The sequence below is a fragment of the Excalfactoria chinensis genome, chromosome 1, assembly GCF_039878825.1.
Source record: "Excalfactoria chinensis isolate bCotChi1 chromosome 1, bCotChi1.hap2, whole genome shotgun sequence".
Taxonomy (NCBI): domain Eukaryota; kingdom Metazoa; phylum Chordata; class Aves; order Galliformes; family Phasianidae; genus Excalfactoria; species Excalfactoria chinensis.
The window spans coordinates 33,355,830-33,371,863 of record NC_092825.1 but is presented as its reverse complement, the minus strand read 5'-3'; the positions used below and the strand labels follow the sequence as shown (position 1 = coordinate 33,371,863).

At 41.8% G+C, this 16,034-nt stretch overlaps 1 protein-coding gene across 1 annotated transcript in view; it reads right to left on the bottom strand.

Annotated features, from left to right (window-relative positions):
* RAP1B (RAP1B, member of RAS oncogene family) overlaps positions 1-16,034 on the bottom strand; it is a 33,315-nt gene that overhangs the window by 16,870 nt on the left and 411 nt on the right. The gene's annotated exons all lie outside the window — the stretch shown is intronic.

Sequence of the window (16,034 nt, the reverse complement as noted above, 5' to 3'; positions counted from 1 at the left end):
AAAGGTATCATCTCTAACTAATGAAATGCACTTTTCAAACTCCCGACAAGTTAAGCCTGCAATTACTTTACCTGTCACTGCCTTAAAACAAACATTCAGTTCTGCCTTCATTTTTGGAAAGGTGTCACTGGAATGACATAGACATGGTGGGCGTAGGGGAAATCCCAGCACAGTAATCTGAGCGAACTGCAGCAATTTCACTGTCTTGCAAAGAATGGTTTGAGCAGAATTTCTCAGTATTCAGTCTGAAGTTAGCAACTAAATGTAGAAATGTCAGTAACAAAGGCTGACAGTAATTCAGAAGTAATAGAACTTAACCAGCACATACCAAATATCTGTTTTACCGACTGGTTTGAGTCACTGGTGACTTCCAGCAGAGTTTAATGCAAGCCAGGGCTTCTTTTGGCAGCCAGGTTTGGAAGCTCAGTCCTACGTATCCAATTGCTTTACAAGACCCAGGAGCTGGTTTCACTACTTTTAGCGTGGTACGTAATTGAAGCACATACATATGATCACAGCTCGGTCAGCCAATCCTCTTCATCCACAAAATATTTAAGCAAAAAAGCTCTAACATCTCTGTACACGTGTCAACGACGGCAGCACACTCAACAAACGCTTCTCTGACCTTTTCTCCAAATTAAGGCAATAAGCAACCAAAGTGCTAACTTCCCCTTCCCCATGACAGCCCATCTGCCACTTGCATAACTACTCCTTGACTACCAAAAGCACACAGTAACGCTTCAAATATATGTACCCAGAGCCCCTATACAGCGCAGATGTAGCTGGGCATTTCTGCACTGCTTTACTGTCAGTCCAGCCAGAACTTCTCAGAACAAAACACAATACAACCTACTCCCCAGTACACTTTAAGATTAACATGGACTCTGGAGCACCACATGCAGCAGAAGCAGCATCACCCACTTCCACTTGCTCTACCACCTCACAGGCTCTGGAGTTACTTCACCTTTCTACTGACTGCTAATAAAAGAAAAGCTTTCAGAACAGAACAGGCCTTGCCTCCTCAGCTAGTAAACTACCAGCTTACAGAGCAAGAAGCTGCTGGTCCACCATGCCAATCAATGCAAGAAAATTTTATCACTTCATTTTCCAGTGGTCACCACAGTTGGCTACAAACACACCCAGCCGCCTGAAGTAGGACACCAGCGTTGCCTGAACTTGACTTTCCAGTGATTCCTGACCAGCCTGACCTGACTGTGCTCTAGCTCAAACTCATCCTTCTGTACCTCGTGTTGTACTGACTGCTTGCATTAGAGACCTGATTCCTACTTTTACTTTCATTTTCAGATTGAAACAACACTTTACTCTGGAATTAATACTATATTCAGCTCCATCTAGTGTTGCCATGATTTCCTATTGACTTGTTTATCACAAATCATTGGAGTAGGGGAAGAAGATGGAAGATAAAGTATGAAAGAAGAGATTTAAGCCATAAAATAACCCAATAATTCAGTTACCCTGACGGCATTTGAAATAACATAAGCCCTTAAGCCTCATGCAAGACCCTAAGGTAAGATGATCAACTATTAAAAGCTATGCACACTATAAAACCTGAAACAGAAGCTCAAGCTCCTGGTGGACTGATGGCCATCTATGTCTGATTTCTCTTCCCCTCTAGCTGTTCTAAAACAGACACGAATCTTAAACAGTTTCTCCTCACACAGTCTTCCCCTCGCATATCATGTGTTTTGTTCCTTCTCCTCCCACCACAACAGGAAAAAAAAACAACAAAAAAATCAGGAAGTTACTGGTGAAGAGCATGTAAATTCAGAAGCCACCTGCACGATCAAGGCAGGAGCTGAGAGTAGCATCTCAAGAATAACTGCTAGATTACACTAACCTGACATTGCAGTAATACTCCTTCAATCTAGAGCTACCAGCAAGTAATTGTATTCGTTAACTGGAAAAGTGAGACGGGATCATTAGATCCTGTGATCTAACGACACGATCCCACTCATTCAAGTCAGGAGGCAGGTCAGTTTGCATGTTTCCTAACTTATTCTAAAGCCACAACTGCACAATCTTACCTACAATAAGACAGGGTGAAGTTCAACAACCATGTTTGTTTGCCTGTGTTCTGCAGATAACTCAGCGTCACGAGGACTGAGAAATGGATGTACACTCAGAAGGGTGCAATAAAAAGGAAGATGGTATAGTAGCTAGCTGAGCCATAGGTAAGCAAAAACAAGATTCATTGGACAGTGGTTGATAAGAAGTACCCATGGAACTGCCCAACAAGCAAATACAAACTACAAGCTTATTCAAACCAAATAACTTATTTGAATCCCTACCTTCCCATTTCTTTTAAGGAGGGTATTCTAACAGAAATTTACACTGCTTTGAAGAGTGGCTGTCTTTGAAGTGACAGGTCTTTGAGAAACAGGAGCAACATGAGCAACACCCACTTCAGCTGCTTTTTTGTTATTCTAACTTTAGGCAGGACAGTGCTGTCACCTGTGGTCTCTATGTAGGCACTAAAGAACAGGAAGCATGCAAAAAAAGGCCTATTTCCCACCCTTAACTGGAAAAAGTACCGTCTTTGAACAACTGAAAAGAGTAGTTATATATGCACAGACCCTCAGCATCTGAATTCTGCAGGTGTCTAGTGCAAGTTTTCCTCGTTTTCCTTTCTAGCTAAGTCTGTTCTTTTTCAAGAAATAACACTTTCACATGAACTGGGCTCTAACCCTATCTCAAATCCACAGTCTCTCTAAAATAAAGAGCTCACTTTGGCACTGCACTTAATAGAGGTGATGTGACTTCAGTAACTGCCTTGCACACTTCCTGGCTTTACCAGTCTGCCCCAAGTCTGAGCAGTCTCCCATTTCTCAGTATTATTTTCTCTACTGCATATCATTAATGCACTAGTGTTACTACACTATGTATTTACATACAGTAGACTGATGTATTAATGTAATATATGCATTAATACATTAATAAGAACAATGCTCATTTTTCTCTCTCCCCTGCCATCTCTTACATCACTGGGGTTCTGGGCCGGTGAGGAGGGTTGGAGAAATTAGTTGCAGTCTCATCCTCATCATCTTTTGAATAACAGCAGAGACAAGTTTTCGCTTTGCTACCCCAGTTTGAACAGAGAATACTAGAAAGCGATAACTAACTGAAAAATGACAAAGCAGCATACAAAACTGAGAGTAAAAAAGAGACTCCTTTAGAAGAGAAACCTTCATAAAGTAGGCAGGCTGCTTGCTTCACTCTAATAAGTACGCTATTGAGAAGTAAAATATCTGAGATAAACTAGGAGTAAGAGCTTTTTGTGCACATGGATGGATGCTTCATCCTACAAAGATGCTCTCTGGTCTTTAAGACAGTCAAGGAATAAAAAAATGCTACTCTAGTGGTGAACAAAGAAGTTGTACATTTACTGTTTGTAAAGCCTTCCTAGAAAGCAACCGCACAATAAAAAACTTAAAGAATTTAGGCAAGATTAAATACCATTTGAGGCATCTGAAAGGAATTTGGCTTGACACAATAGTCACAAAAGCAGGTTTGATTTTTTTTGGGGGGAGGGGAGGTTATGGGGTAGGATTTAGTTTGCTGGTCTTCTTTCAACTCCTTCAACTTCCAATTTTCTTTTAGGATTTGTTATGTGTCTGAGGAATGGGAAGCTAATCATTTACTCTCGCCAAGTGATATTAAATCAAATGAAGTTGTAACTGGAGCTCAGCTCCAGGCCAAAAAAGGATCTAAATGCAGTCACTCCTTGAAAATATCCCTGAGACAGACTTATATGAACTAGTTGTTCAAGTACGGAATTAAGCAAATAGCCCTTCACAAGAACATTATCATTCTGAGGGCTTTATAGACGCCATAACTCTCATTCAGACCTTGATGTTCTGGTTGCATTGTGAAGCTGCAGTATATTCACTAAAATTTTCATAATGTTTTTGCCTTTGCATATTTATCTCTTTGAAAGAAGTATTTTGAACCACCCTAGGGATAGTACTCTTAAACTCCTCTTAACTGTTTCCATGAGAAAAAAGTTTTAAACACTACAATGGCAGATCAAGCAAATTAACTGACTGGTTTACCTGCCCACAGTCACCCACGGAGAAATTCACTGAGGAAAAAAAAGAGATCCTGCTTCTCAGAGAGGGGATACTGGTTCTGGGACAGAACAGGTTAGTGGTCATACATTTGGAAGAACAGCTGTAGATCATTCAGAGGATCAGGTCACCAACTAAGATCAGAGGATTCCATCTTCCAAGAGAAGATGCTTCTCACCCCTGGTACTGGCTAAACCTAATTGCCTATGCAGATTCCACAAAGTTTTGAATCTTCTGGTTTGGAGCCCCTTCTCCAGGGAAAGAGCTGATTAGAAAGAATGTGTGCTGCTGTTCTTAACATTCCCCAAATACTTATGTGGAAGAGAAAGTACAGAATTCTTAGTCCTCAAATCCAAATCGAGGAAAGATTTCTTAGAATTATTTCAGTGCATAAGCAACACCCTGACAACAGAATCCAAAACGGAAACTAATTCATTTCCTCTAACTTTTAAATGTCTTAGGAATGAAAGCAACTTCATTTCTTGCTTAAGAGGGTAAGTGATATCTCATACAACAGTTAAATTAAAATACTCCAGAATTGGCTGTCACACTTATTTACAGAAAACATTATTTTGAAATCAATTTTAAAGACAAGATACAACAAAAAAAGTTGATACGCTCTAATTAAACATGTTTATAGCCAAGACTCTGGGAAGTAGAGCTTCTCTATTACTGACACACGCTTTTTGGAAGCAAGTCAGCTGTTCAGTAAACAATCCCAGAAATCTTGATTTCCGGTTTGTATCTGATTTTGATGGCTTCTTGTCTCAACAACAACAAAAAGTATTTCAGAAGGAAAAGGACTGTCAGATAGCTAGCTCTTCTGGACTCTAATGTAGCAATTTTCCTTGGACAAAAACAATGATCTTCAAATACTTTAAATGATGCCAGAGAATCTTCAGAGGATTTTCAAGAAGCTGCCTGCATCCAGTAACATGAAGCCATTCTAACTACTTAAGAAGAAAGCATAGGAACAAGTTACTACAGCATGAACAGGGCATGGAGGTTTAAGTTATTCCCCAAACAATTCATGGGGACGCTTATCCTACAGAGGCAGCTAAACCAAATTTCCCTCCCATTACTGACAGCAACTACCTTGATCAATACAGCACTCACGGGCAGATTCCACAAAGAAGCTAGCATGCTAACATCTGAATAGTCCCCCTTGGCCCCCAAAGTTAGAAGTTAGCTCCCAGCTAGATATTTGAAGAGAAACCTGATGCATGTTCTAAGGATGCAAACTGATGGCTGGAGATGAAGAGGAGTGTGCAATGTGCAGTGTTTTCATACAAAGAGTAAAAAGCAAGCCTGATGCTGTTTTCAAAATGAGTGAAGCAATGTACAGTAAGTTACTCTAAATTACACTGTGTTCCAACAACACTGAGTTCAACTGGCAGCTTTGTGCAAAAATTCAAGTACGTCAATTAAATTTTGAGTCCCTTTTAAAAGTTATATTAAATCTATTTAAGACTTAGTTAGAATTTGTAACGTCAGATTTACTCTTATTTTTGGTAACTATCTGCTGTGATGTGCTGCCTTCCAATTTCTGTAAAGCAGTCACCATCCCCCACAGAAGCTGTTTGTGCATGTTGTACCAGTCTGACTTCCAGCTCCAGTGATGATCTCAGAATTCCTAAAAAAGATGAATCGCAAACGTTTTTGACTCTTGCTAAGAAAAATCCAGGCAGACAGCAAGGAAAAACAATACTCAGATTTTTAAAAATATTACAAACATTAAATTCAGAGAGCGCATAATTACCGCATTATAACACTGCTAGGCACAAGCTAAGTATTCAACCACACAGCAAGTTCTGAGAACTCAAGACAGCAATTCACAGCCGTAAATTGGCTCTACTGTCACTACAGAGAAGAATCAGTGTTTGGCTTTAAAACTTGATTAATGGATTACTTAATCACAGCACACCGATGCACCTCCCACTGCATCCTTCTGATTAACAGCAGATATAAGCATTTGTTTCTCCTTGTAACTGTTATATCTGTTACAGGGAATTTTACCTTTCGACTTACAAAAGCTGATCGAAATAGCAGGGCTACAAGTAAGGTGTGTGAGCTTTCAGAGCTGAGGTAACTTCCCTTGTTAAAGAACAAAAAGCAACTCTGCAGTTGGAAAGTTACTTCAAAAAATAAAACAAACCAACAACCAACAAGCCAGTCAGTTGGCTTAAGAGACTCAGCTCTGGAAAAAGGCAGCTTCGCTTCTGTCCCAGAAACAGACCTGTCCTTCAGTTCCATGTGGTGCTCATGTTACATGTGGCGATGCCAGCTCTACCCTGTGACATTGGCTGCTGAACCTTTAAGGCCTTCTCACCCTAAAATATAAGGAAACACACAGTCCAGCTGCAGTTCCAGTACTTCCTGAATCTTTGTCTGCTCTGTTGATTCTTCTCTATAATCCACACATCAAACACACACTGGGCAAAGCCTGAGCTAGCATTCTCATATGCCAAGGTATGACTACTTGCACTACCTTTAATATTAGACATTTGGTTTAATCTGATTTGTTTACATTACTGCTACATCACCTAGACACAGATCTTATGAGACCCCACCTGGAGTACTGTGTCCAGATCTGGGGCTCCCAACACAAGAAGGACATGGAGCTGTTAGAGCAGGTCCAGGGGATGGCTGCAGAGATAATCAGGGGACTGGAGCACCTCCTCTACAAGGACAGGCTGAGAACTTGGGCTCTTCAGACTGTAGAGGAGAAGGCTCCAGGGGGACCTTAGAGTGGCCTTCCAGTATCTGAAGGGGGTGCACAGGAAAGCTGGGGAGGAGTTTTTTATAAGGTAGTGTACCAACAGGACCAGAGGAAATGACTTCAAACTGGAAGAGGGTAGGCTTAGACTAGATAATAGGAAGACATTATTTACTGTGGGGGTGGTAAGACACTGAATAGGTTGCCCAGTGAGGCTGTGGATGCCTCCTCACTGAAAGCATTCAAAGCCAGGTTGGATGGGGCTTTGTGCAGCCTGGTCTAGAGGGAGGCATCCCTGACAGGCAGACAGCAAGGAGGCAGACAGCAAGGAGCAAGGGAGGCATCCCTGACAGAGGGTTGGAACTAGAGGATCTTAAAGGCCACTTCCATCCTAAACCATTCTATGATTCTATACACAGATTTTCTTCCTAATTACATCATTTTGTTACTAGCCTCTTAAGACTGGCTGGTGCAGTTCCTTTACATACAAATTTTCAATAACCACCTGAAAACGTCATAATCCCTTGAGAAGCCAACAATGGAACAAGATCCTGGAAAAATCATGTATTTCAAAACACAGTTTATGACAAATTGCATGACTTACAGTGCCCTGTCTCTACTGTATGATTTACAGTCACTCTGTTACAAACCAGGTTAGCAGCTCAAGATGTCTTCCAATTCTTGTATGTCATTTTAATTATGGTTAGAAGTTTTAGCTATTGAAAGGACACTAATCCTACGTAAATTGAGAATATTGGGTATTAGCAATCATCAACAGGAACAAAATTAGTTCTTCTGTGATAAATGAACCATATCAAAAAAGTCTCAAGTAATTGCAACTCATGTCCATTTAGAACTTTCCATCAGTGCGTCCTTAATAGAAGTATGGTATTTGAATATGAGCAAGCATCACTCAGTTACACAAGTTATGCATAATTCCCTAAGCAGTTCCTTTTTTGAAGCTTGAGACTTCTGTCTTGAGGCTGGGGGGTGAGGGAAAGGTTAGGAAAACAAAAAGAATAAAGAAATTACATCAACATCCAGCAATAACTCCCACCTTCTGCAATAATGGAGGCGTGTCTTAACTGCCTATCTTCACAGTTAATGTTTTATCTAAATCCGCTAATTCAGGTGAGTCTGTGCAAGAATGAAACTCCTAAAGGAAGCGATTGAAACCCGGGCAGAAGTCACATCCTGTGAGGAAAGACTGAGGGCAGCGGGCTGCCCAGCATGAGGTGAACTCACTGCTCTCTGCATCTCCTGAGGAGGGGAAACAAAGGGAGGTGTCAACCTCTCAAACATACCCTGACTGAAAGAAGACAACTGCCTAAGTTCACCCCCACCATCCTTGCTCATATACAGACACAAAGGCAAACTGAGTTGCTCTGAAGGCAACTGCTAAATTGTTGCAATCTTCATACAAGAGTATTTTAAAAATCAGTGAAATAAAGGGTGGCTTATCTTCACATGCCAGGCTGTAGTTCTGCATCTGCTCTGTGAGCAGCTGATGCATCTCAAGACAGTCCTCCAAAAATCTCATTTAACGGATCAGAAATTTCCAAGAGAGGGAAAAAACACCAGACAGTTACAAGCAGGAGCCCAAAGGTAAGCAAGTCATGCTTGGAAGCCCGAGCTTCAAGACATAATGACACCTACACACAAAGCTGAATAATGTTAGCCAAATGAATTTGAATCACACTCATCCCCACACCACTATTACATGGAGTAGATCTTTAGTGAGTTACCAAATTAGTAAGGGTTGCATTTGTTTAATCAAGTCTCCACAAGAGTCTATTTGAATCTTCTTATGAGGAGTCTAGCTCTTGTTTAGACCACAGTTACAGTTCCTCCACACCTTCAAAGCTTGTCATTTACTGGAGAAACCTGTAGTACCTTAAGATATGCTTTGCTGCTGAGTTAAATCAAACCCACACTTTCACAGGGTAGCAAAAGATGTCCAAAGCATACTAGAAATTTAAATCTGCTCTGGAGGTTTGGGAAGGAGGATCTTTCTAGATACAGACCTGCTTGTCTGGTCATCTAAGAATCATCTACCAGTCATACTATAACAGTCGCCACGCTATTTGAGCAAGTATTTCTGCTGCATTCTAATCCTTTTATTGAAAGAGTTTCACATCCAGCAAATTAAAGATATGCATCACAAACAACCTATCTTTTGGGAAAAGACTGAGTGGAAGAACAACTTCTCAGTCTGTGCTGAGCGTTCCAGTGAAGCAAGTTTATCCTCCATGAAACCACACTCTCATATTTCCACATCGCGCAGGGTGTTCCCAGTACACCCAGTGCATCCTCTTCTCTGGTTCTCAAGATCTATGACTTCAACTGTTTGGAGATAAGGCTGTGAATGTACCCTTAGCTTCACTTCTACTATCACAGCCAACTGGGCAATCAGCTCAGAAAAGAGGATTCGGCTTTCCTTTATGAAAAGTCCACCAAAGAATTTCACTGTATAAAAAAGTACTTCATAGCAAGGCTAGCCAAGGCAGAATTACATTAGCTGAAATTACAAGTAGTTTAAACTTGACAAATTTGAAAAGAATTGTAAACTGCATCTCATGATCTTGCCTCTGGCAAGGAGCAGGACGTATTTCTAGTGAGCAAGACCGTACTTGGTTCAAAGTATTAGCTGCTGTACCTAAGCAAGGGCAAATTACTGAAGAATCAACACAACGTGCACGTTAACTCACTGGACAGAACTTGCATTCCTAACAGAAAAGAAAGAGGCAGCTTCTGGAGTTTCATATCTTTGTAGGGTTGTACAGTGAATAAAACTGTACAACCTACTTATTCTTTTTCACATATAGTATTCTATTTATTCACTTTAATTCCTACTCTCATAGAAACAGCATTTCTTGTCTGAGTCTTAAGAAACTAATGAAAAGCAAAGACGCCAAACAGTCCCACATACAGCACTTCACTTTGAAACTGCTTTCAGTTACTCATTTTTTGCAGAACTTCAGCTCTTACACAAGTTTTCTACACAAGATCTCTGGCAAAACCCCAGTACAGCCCAGGTCACTTCCTGAAACAAAACGCTTAGGGAGATCAGAAAAGGAAAGAGGATCATAAAAAAGCAACAGGCATGATCAAATGTAAGGAAGGTGAAAAGAAACTAAAAGAGCATGCAATGAAACAAAACAACAGTTCCAGGCTGGATGTGGCTCTGAGCAGCCTGGTCTAGTGGTTGGTGACTCTGCCCATGGGAGGGGGGTTGAAGCCAGATGATCATTGTGGTCCTTTTCAACCCATGCCATTCCACGATTCAGTGAAAATAAAGATTCAGAAATGCCCAATTCCCATATTTGTATATAAAAAGTAGAAAATTATACATCAAAACTAAGAGCATTTGAAGATCAAGGATCTAGTAAAAAAAAAAAAGTTACAAACGTGGATTTATTGGGGGATTGCAAGCTTCCCACTGCTGGGCTGCAAACTTCAACACCTCGAATGATGTATGTCCACTAAGAGAATGCCCACTGCCTCTTTGGAGAGACACCACCTAGCCTGCAGTATAAGCCAAAAAAGCTTTACAGTAAGGGCAGAAGAGTGATTCTCCAGCATGACTAGCCAGCTATTCTTGCCTCTTCCAGTGCTTCTGTTAGATGCCAAAGGACGTCTACACAGCTTCCCATATTCTACCAAGCATTAAGATGACAATTTGGCATCAATTTCTAGACGTATGTTGTATTCTCAAGTAACTAAAATCAGCACAAGTTGGACTTCTCTCAAAGCATTTCACAGCACACTAAGAACACAAGGCAGCTCATGTTGTGTGCTTATATTCCATGAATACTGCTCGTGTTAAACCATTTTGGAAATTCATACACGGACTGGTATAATATGGGCAAGAACTATCAAGATGGATTCAAACTAGCAAAGAACTCAAGTTCCTGATACTGCTCATCATAAAATCCACAAAGGCACACAGCACTTTTCATATATTGGCACCAATAGAATAACAAGCATAAATAGATGGACCACTCCCCCAACAGGGATAAGATCATGTTCACCAACAACTTTCCATTTTAAACAAGTCAGAAGGGTGACAAAAAGCTAGAATGGTGTAGATACACACTATTTAAATATAATAGCAGAAGCATAAGAACCAAGATATCACAAGCCATATTAATTTACATACTTCTCCAACCCTAACCAAATCCTTCAACAACACTGCATACAATAAGCAATCATGAGAAACTATGCAGGCCGTGTTTTATGGGTCATCTTTTTTAAGGATGTGATGCTTTCGGAACATTACGTTGTAAGCAGTTTCATAATGAAAGATCAGAGGAGGGTTACTGACTGCATCTTAAAATGGCTTAACGATTCGCCTTACCTATTTAACGGTTCTAAGATTAATAAACAAGAGATTCCTGTCCAGTATGCCACTGGCAGCCCTTGCACTTAACTATGTAACCTAGGCACACAGGAACGCAGCTCAGTCCCAACTATGTCACCCTGTAAACAAATAAATCCTGTCCTAAATACTGTATTGTGGAAAGTAAAATTCTTAAGTACCTTCCACTTAGTGGATTACTTCCATTCTACATTCAGGCTTGCCCTTCTGAACATGGAAAAAAAAGCAACAAAGCAAGATGTGTTACAACTTTCCACTAGCTTTCCCATGAATCACTTCTGGGAAAAGTATTAGACCAGGCATTACAGAAGTTTAACTGCAAGCAAGAAGTGCACAATCATACGATGCAGCTACTAGTATTGTCCAGGTTCTGAGGCAGCACAACAGCTTCATCTTAACTAAAAATAGGATAGCACATGATGTCTTAATAAAAAAGGATGTAGCTACAACTTCTGTCTTAATAAAAAAGGATCCTACAACTTCTGAACACTGCATTCAGTAGTGCTCAAGTACCACACCTAGCATTGTTCTGGTCCTCCTCCCTCCCATACGCCCCCCCTCAAGCTCCACGCTAATAACGAACACATCTGCTGCTCATCTTCCAGACAGATGTGGTCACACCCCTTTTGCTTCTTTTCTTGATATATGAAGACTGCTCTAAGAAATTCCCCTTCATCGCAGGCATGGGAAATACCACGGCACAAGTACCTGGGTTGCAGAAGATAACAGAGGAATACAAATACAGAGGAACAAAAAGGAACACCTGCAGAGTCTATGTGCACATGGAAGTTAGGATAGATTAAGCAAGGAGAAGGTTAGCCAACATACTTTATTTGGGCATCAGAGAGCGCATCCGTTTAAGAAAAAGTTATGCCCAACTACTTTCATATAAAGTTATAAGGAAAGCCACGCTACAGGAAACAACATTGCTCAACTACATCTCTACCTTTAATCCAGACTATCTGCTGAAAACAAAGAGTAATAAAGGCTTATTGTTAAAGCAAGTAAAGTTAACGTTCACAGTATACACAAATTTTGATGCAAAGAACACATTTTCTTCAGAGTTTCTATGAGGCAACAGAAATTGTAATTACAGATGCTTGCTTGAAGGTTTCTCCTTAGTTATGAAAATAAACTGTTCCCCTGTTCCAGTTCCTCAATATTGCCCAGAAAATTAATGATATAAAGTTTCATATGGCTTTAAGATTAGGGTTACATTGAAAGGTATTTCATGAGTTATCAACGCTGGCACGCAATATCCTTTTTGCAGAAGGACTGGTCAAATAATTAAAGTGTGGAACACCTTCCTGTGTTGTAACAGCTGCAGGAATGATACCCAGTGATCCCTAAAGACAATCTCAGTCTGCAGAGAAACACGAGATGCTGTTTTTCTGCACGGGATGCAAGTGTCCATTAGAAAGGATGGGCTTTCCCACTTCTGCACTATGCATACCCTTCCTCGCTTGGCCAAGAATGAACTAACCATGTGTCCTGTAATTGGCAGTCTCTTTTCATAGCTGCATAGCAGGGACTTACTTCAAATGACATAAACTCCTCAGACTAATAACTAGAAAGCTGAATGGAACAATACAGTAGATACTGCCAAGCGCGGCTTCTTCTTCCTGGTTCAACTCTAAGAAAGTTCCTTTAGCTGCCCTACACACTTTTCCATAGGCTCTACAGTACCTTCCCTCTGTTGCTTCAGCAATAAAGACTACTGCTAAAAACACTGCCTATGGAAAGAGAGCATTCTGAATAGCTAGAGGGCCCCCAAATCACTTTGTATTACACAAGTTGCCTGAGAGGCAGATTGCCAACCTGGTGTGTACAGCCTTCTTCCCCTTCCTTGCTGCCAGAAGACCGTGCAGAACGTCAAAAGTTCACAACTGCATTCAAAAAGAGGTGCACACAGTTTAAAAAAGGAAAAAAGAGAAAAAGGCCTTTGAGTTACCCAGTGTTCTTTGGGTATTCTAAAGCAAGGGAGATGCGGGCTCTAGGCCAGTGCTCACTGCCACTACTGAAGGCAGCCTCATTCAGCTGCTCCATCAAGAAATGACTTGTACCACCCAAGTCTCTGACTTTCTCCAAACTCTGCTTGCCTACAACAAGCAAAGTATCACAGACTTTTAAGAAATTTTACTATGCCTATCCCGCTCAGTCTTCTTATGTTTGACCCACCTTGAGACAAAACTGATACATCAGACACATCCAGTGAGATACTCAAGATCTCCTGCACCCAATCACCGAATAATTTTGAGAGCTGTCACCTACTAAGCAGGTCCCCTATTCAAAAAGAAGGCCTTCCCTTTTTCCTGCTTTATATAAAAAGAATGGAAACAAACCACCTCAACCATGTATGAGCAGGAAAACAAAGTCTGCCTTCAAACGGGATTGTGTAGTTTCTGTAGATACTCTCTCAATCTCTTCAGAGGAGGCTGACTAAAAAATCCCTCCACCTGACCTAGATGCAACAAAGCACAGCAGAAACCTGCCCCAACTCAGCAGGGACTCAACACACCAATCATATACCAACTACTTCAGTCTGCTTTGGCACTTGTTCTGAGGTAGAAGAGTGGCACCGCTTCCAACCACAAGCTAAATATAAACTTTTGTTGCATGGGGTATACTTAGTGTTCTGTTTACCGAAGAAGTAATTTTGATTAAAACTCACAAAAGCTTGAGGGAAATTGCAGAACGTGCCCTGAAGAATTAGAGCACTCTCAGAAGCCAGCAAGGTATCTGAAGGTCACCTCAGCATTACTGGGCAATTCACAGAGCACCCACTCACCCTTCTTACCACGCGCGCCAGGAGAAGTGCTTTTAGCTATGACAACAGGGTTCACACCACAGCAGTTAAGTGCTGAACACCCAAGTACTTCTGTGACTCCTGCACTTCTCATGTTCCAGATGATAGGTGGACAGCCTTTTATTTTAGCTCCCACGCTTACTGAATGCCAGATCACAAGCTAAGTCATCTTCAGCACACTTCCTTCCTCAGGAATTTCTTCCTCCTTTTGTAGGCTCTCACCTAGATTCCCATCTGCTTGCTTCTGTTCCAGAAAGGCGCTCAATTAAAAAGTCAGTCAGTTTCACTCTGCAAAACTAGCACAGCACAAAGAAAGCTGTCATGGCTCGTCTGAGATTTATTTTTGATGAACTGCCCTGCACAAGAGCTTGAGAACAAAATCACAGAATTCTAATACCGGCTCAGAAAATTAACCTGAGGAAGGTATATAGGAACAGAAGCAAGACGCCCAATTACAAACAGCACAAAAGACCATTTGTCTTTTTCATCCGTGAGTTCTGTTTTTAAGCTTACGGTCTTTCAACTCTGTTTTGCAGATTACAGCACCCCCAGGCAGACAGGTGCTTCGAGCACGATCAGCTTTGCTAAAAAAGAAAAGCAAAAAGAAAAAAAAGGAAACCCACAAAAAATAAAATCCATTACGTGACCTTTATAGCACACGGAGCAACTCGGAACTCAGATAATCGCAAAGCCTTACACTATAGTTGCAAGCTAAACTTTAAGTAGTTCATTCCAGTATGCAGAACATCTCTGAAATGCACAGGTAACAGGAAAAGAACACTGCGCGTTATTAGTTAGGAAGTTTATTTGCAAAGCCTTTGATGTGAGCAACCAAGGCATCCTTCACTGCACACTCAGCCCATTTTTAGGCAGAGCGAAGTCTGCAGCACAGACTTGGAGTGAGATGGGAAGGAAAAAAAAGTAATGAATAAAGCAAAAACCTCTTGAGTGTTCTAGAAATGAAGTTCTGTTTTCCAAAAGCTTGAGATTTTAGTACAGATTAAAGGCCAAAACGCAGATCGCTGTGCTGCTTTTTCAAGTCTTCTGCAAAGCACTTTCAAAACGGAAATAAATTTGTCTTTGAATGATTACTAACATAAAATGAGGGGATCGCTTCTTTGCCTTTTAATTATCATTTATTAGGGGGGAAAAAAAAAGTGCATTTCATCCCTTCTTTTCTGTAACAGTGATTCCAATAGACATTTTGCCACAAAAGAGTACTGAAGAGTCGTTGCCATTCTCCGTCTACATACTTCACGTTAGGATAAAATATAGCTGCTATGTGCTGGAAATAACAAGTCCCACTAATGAAAACATCTAAATGCAGGAACACATGCAGAAACTGCAATTTTCAAGCTGAGCATCTCTGAAATATCCTTTTTATTGGAACTGCACCAGCTCACTGTCACACCCCAAGGATGACTTTTTCCCCCTCCCAGCAGTACAACCTCCAGACAGAAGGGCAGTTACAGCAGAGAGCTCACTGATCACTGATGGCTTCTGCAGGAGCCTCGCTGCGCTATACCCTCTTTTTGTTATCCGAGGACAGCGCAAAACACTCCAATTTTATTTCATCCCTCTGAAAACTTTACTTTCGCTTCTATTGGACGTATATTTCGATGGGAGGATATATACGTATATTATTTTTTTTTTGAAGGGGGGTGGCTGAGGGTGGGGGTGTGCGCTCCGCTGCCTTGGTGCAGGAAGCATCCCTCGAGCTCTTCCATTTGCTTCGCTGCCGGAGTTCCGACGTGCCGAGGAACACCGCTGTCCCTTCCGGCCTCGGGCTTCGCAAATCCCCGCCACCCTTCGGGCTTTCTGTTGTTCAGCGGGGCAGGACCCGCTGACCGCCGGCGGCGCCGCTCCGCGCAGGGCCGGTCGCTGTAGCCGCACCCCCCGACGCCGGGCGGGCCCCCCCCCGGGCACGGCGGCCGGAAGCGGCGGCGGGCGGCCGGACTAGGTGGGGCCCGGCTCGGACTTCCCGCTGACAACGGCGGCGGCAGCGGGGACCCGTCCCCGGCCGGGCGGCACCCGCCCCTCCCTCCTCTC